Genomic DNA, 4,934 nt, shown 5'->3' on the forward strand with positions numbered 1-4,934 from the left:
CTGTCAATATGGATAAGATTACATATTAGATATGGCCACACTTCTGCCCTGTCTGCTTGATGAGATCTTATCAAGGTGAGGCTCTTCAATTCCCATTTTTGGGGGGAGGCAGTGGGGAGGAGGGTGGTAGTGGGAAATGCATTACCAGGTCTTCAGGCTATAAGCAGTGTTTTGTAAATGGAACAAAAATAATTTTAGATTTTTTTTTCTACATAGTCTAAAACAGAATCAGCTCCCGAAGCTCTCTACCTTACCCTCAATATGAAAAAGAAGGTATGTCCAATTTTACCATAACAGTGTTATGGTGAAAAGAATTGTTTGTGCTTTCAGCATTTCTTTTCTTTAGCAAAATTATCCTCCTTTTGGTAACAAATAAAAGCAGCCTACTTTGGAACTGGGAGCACTTAAAGCCTTTTTGATTTTAGATCCATATGTAGTACGCTCAGAGTGAAACAAGTACAAACTGCTGTTTACATTTTCTCACGGAAAAACTCTGGAATTGTGCTTTATAAGAGTATTATATGTATAGATGGTTTAGTTTCATACATGTGACAATGTTCCTAAGTGAGTCATCTGCTAGGACTGAATCCAGGACTTCTGGATTTGTAACTATGAACCTCACCTGGGAGAGCTAAGGTCAAGTCTACTAGTTTTGAGCCATTAGCAGTTCATAAACCTCTATATATGGTCTATATAACACCTGGTGTTAATGTGGTTTACATACAGATTGGGCTGATTAATTAAAATTGAAATTGGTTGAATCTTTTCCATCAAAATGTTTTTTTTTTAAATGGGAAATTATTTTGGGGCAAAATGGAAAATTAAAACAAAATAGTTTTGTCAATTTTTGGAGGGGTGGGATAGGAGCTATTGAGTTGCAAACATGATTTCAGTTGTTTATTGAAAACCAGAAAAATGTTGAAGAAATTTTAGATGAAAACAAACCTTTTTCCATTTTCATTGAATATTTTGTGGAGGGGGAAAAATAATTTCCTGATTACCGCTAAGATAAAATAATACACTAGGTAAATTTGTTCAGAAAAGTCCGTACCCTAATTTGCCAGACATTACCCCGATCACTTGCATGTATGCTGCATCCCCCATCCCTAGTGCTCATCCATCTTTTCCAGTTACATTTTAAGGTCTTAAAAGCAAGGTCTTTTTCTCACTATTTGTTTGTACAGCCCCTAGCACAATGAGGCTCCAGATAATAAAAATAATCAACACAAATAATAATCTTCTTGCCTGTTTACCCCTTTATCAATAGGTGGAATAATATGGACTCATCTCTGAATGTAAGGCCACCAAAAATTCCACTGAAATGACCCTCCTTTTCTTGTGGTTGCTATTAAATGTCTCAGAAAACCAGAATCATTGGCTAGCATCCTAGTGTTCCACAGAGTCCGAGGCAAGTATTGTAAGCAAATAAACTCCAGCATCTGGTGAATTCGTTACTCATCAGACTTCTCAGCTCTAGCACCTGAATTGATATTTATAAACTATTTTTTTTTCTTTTTTCTTTTTTTTAGATCCTTTCAGGCTTTGGATTTAATCACATCTCCAAAATCCTGTCTTTCTCCACATGCTTTCAGTTGCTGACTCCACATGGGCTGCTCTTAGTCCCTCTTTTCAGCAGTAGGGACCATGATATAGGCTATGTCTACACTAGAGAGCTTACAGTGGCACAGTTGTACCAATACAGCTGCGCTGCTGTAAGATCTGTAGGTTAGCCGCTCCATGCCAATGGTCTCCCATTGACTTAATTCAACTGCCTTCAATGAGGGGTGGTAGCTATGTCAGTGGGAGAAGCTCTCCCGCCGACATAGCGCTATGCACATAAGCGCATATGTCGGTGTAGCTTATGTTGCTCAGGGGGTATTTTTTTCACACCCTTGAATGACATAAGTTTTGCTGGTGTAAGCGGTAGGGTAGACATACCCTTAGTCCCTTCTTTTCTTGTTTGTCTTGGCCGCCTGAACTTCCATAGACCATCTTGTACTCGCCAGCTGTTTTCTTCCTGGATCAAGCTATTTCCTTCTCATCACCTAGTCTTTTCCTGACTTATCTTAAGATGGGCAAACTGGGATAAAACTCTCTCCTCTTCAGAGTGAAAGAGAGGGAGAAAACAGCTCTAAATGTTCATGTATTCACCAAGGATGATCTACAGTGGGACTAACTTTTTATTAGAGCTTGTCAGAATTTGTTCATGAAAATGGATTTTCAATTAAAAATGCCATTTATGTAAAAATCAACATGTCTGGAAAACGTGTTGATTTCAACAAAATTTTGTTTTGAACTCCCCCCACACACATACACAAAACAAAATATTTTGATAATATTGAAATAGCCCATTTGAACCCTCAAATTTTCACTTAAAAACGACTTTCTGAAACAAAATACATTGTTTTATGTAAAGTTAAAAAGTTAAAATTGGAAAGATTGTTTAAATGTTATCAAAACAATTATTTTGATTGACCGGAAACACCATTTTTTTTCCAAAGTCTGTTTTTCAGGAAATGTCAAGTGTTCTTGTTTTCATTCTGTTTTGGAACAGATTGGGTTTTTTTGAAATTGCAGAATTTCCCACAAGACAGAAATCTGGTTCCCACCCAGCCTTTCCCCAAATGGTGTTCACTATCTGTGTTCCTATAACTCTTTGATTGCCTGTGGCCCAGTTCTGATCCTGTAGGGCATTCCAAAGAATAAGAGGAAAGCAATAATGATCTGGTAGGTCTGTACAAAAGAGTCAGCAGCAATCATTCCAGTAATGCAAGGTGGTTGAGGTAATAGCAAACTAGCTGGGTTAATAGCAAAGTAAATAATTTACAGTATGTTACTAACCATGAAGAGTTGATTTATTATACCTAAAAAAATCCATTGTTTATTACCTCTTGTAAACACAGGTAGATTGCCCCAGAGGTCCTTCCCAACCATAGAGTGTCACAAGGAAGATACAGAGATGTGTTTAGTCTCCGGATTTTGAGATTCAACAGAGAAGGGAACAGAAATACATGAGATGAGAGTGGACGTGACACTGGAGAGTGTCTAACTGGCACTTTTAAATTGAATTCATTGAGAGACAGATAGACAGGTAAGAGATATATAATACGATTCTATTAAATGATAGAGATGATATGATTGTTCTGCGTAGAGTAAAAGACAAGGTGGGTGGGGTAATATCTTTTATTGGACCAACTTCTGAGAGAGCAGTCTGGCAGTGGGAATCTGCACCAAGCTGACATTTACAGAGGACAGAACCATAAAATGGTTCCTGAATAGCAGACAGTGATGTAAAACAAGTATATGAGATACACCGTAGATACATAATTTCCTGCCTGCTTTCTCTGATCTGGGTCTGTGTCCAAATCTGAATGTGTCAACTTGGACTTGTAATAGTTTGGGGTTATGTCTAAGTACCTCCCCGTTCTGATTCTGTGAAAGCCAAACTGTATTTTCAGTGTCCAGTTTGAGTGTAACCTTTCTTATTACCTTTTCTTTATACTTTAACTGCCATGTAGGATTGCTAATCACTCTTCTGTTAGGGGGCCTGGTGCCTAGGTGTCTGATCTTGAATAAGAGAGCCATCAAGGGACCATCAGCTTTGAGCAACTCTCTCCTATGGGAATAGTGGGCTTACTAAAGGGAGTGGCCAAGCTACCAGAACCTGATTCCCCAGTTTGATTCCCCTGGGGCTGGAACTTTAACTACCTTACTGGACTCTGAAGCCAGTCAGTGAGCCACATAACAGAGGGACAAGGTAGGTGACGTAATAATATCTTTTATTGGACAAATTTCAGTGGCTGAAAGAGACAAGCTTTCCAGATTACACAGAGCTTTTCTCCAGGTCTGGAGAAGAAGATATTATCTTACCCCTCCTGTATCTCCAATATCCTGGGACCAACACAGCCACAACACTTCACTATAAATATGACAGAGAACACAGCAACCTTGTTTAAAAGTCAAGCTGTGATTCTGTCCCCTGTTCTCACCTCAGGAACCAGAAGAATTGCAAAAAGCAGAAGGACCCTCCTCACTTCACACAAGGACTGGTCCTAAGGACTCAGAATATGGGGTGAGCATACACTATGCAAAGAAAAGGTGTAGGTTATTGTTAGGGCTGTCAAGTAATTAAAAAAATTATTCATGATTAATCGCGCAATTAAAAAATTAATTGTGATTAATCGCACGATTAATAACACTGTTAAACAATAATAGAATACCATTTATTTAAATATTTTTGGATGTCTTCTACATTTTCAAATAAATTGATTTCAATTACAACACAGAATACAAACTGTATAATGCTCGTTTTATATTTATTTATTATTACAAATATTTGCACTGTAAAAAACAAAAGAAATAGTATTTTTCAGTTCACCTCATACAAGTACTGTAGAGCAATTTCTTTATCATGAAAGTTGAACTTTCAAATGTACAATTATGTACAAAAATTAACTGCATTCAAAAATAAAACAATGTAAAACTTTAGAGCCTACAAGTCCACTCAGTGCTACTTCTTGTTCAGGCAATCACTCAGACAAACAAGTTTGTTTACATTTGCAGGAGATAATGCTGCCTGCTTCTTGTTCACAATGTCACATGAAAGTGAGAACAAGCATTCGCATGGCACTTTTGTAGCCGGCATCGCAAGATATTTACATACCATATGCGCTAAAATTTCATGTCTCTTCATGCTTCAACCACTATTCCAGAGGACATGTGTCCATGCTGATGGCAGGTTCTGCTCAGTAACAATCCAAAGCAGTGGGATCAATGCATGTTCATTTTCATTATCTGAGTCAGATGCCATCAGCAGAAGGCTGATTTTCTTTTTGGTGGTTCGGGTTCTGTAGTTTCCGCATCTGAGTTAATCACATGAGTTAACTGCAATTAATTGACAGCCCTAGTTATTATTATTTTTCTTAAAGATCTTT

The 4,934-nt window shown here is 37.7% G+C and overlaps 1 long non-coding RNA gene across 1 annotated transcript; it reads left to right on the forward strand.

The window, feature by feature from the left end:
- The first annotated feature begins 218 nt into the window (after positions 1–218).
- Positions 219–3,996, forward strand: LOC141982541 (uncharacterized). Its single transcript, XR_012638116.1, has 4 exons — positions 219–273; positions 1,268–1,412; positions 2,908–3,091; positions 3,798–3,996. It is a non-coding gene; the product is annotated as an uncharacterized LOC141982541 (long non-coding RNA).
- The last annotated feature ends 938 nt before the right edge of the window (positions 3,997–4,934 follow it).

Source organism: Natator depressus, chromosome 1 (genome assembly GCF_965152275.1).
Source record: "Natator depressus isolate rNatDep1 chromosome 1, rNatDep2.hap1, whole genome shotgun sequence".
Taxonomy (NCBI): Eukaryota; Metazoa; Chordata; order Testudines; family Cheloniidae; genus Natator; species Natator depressus.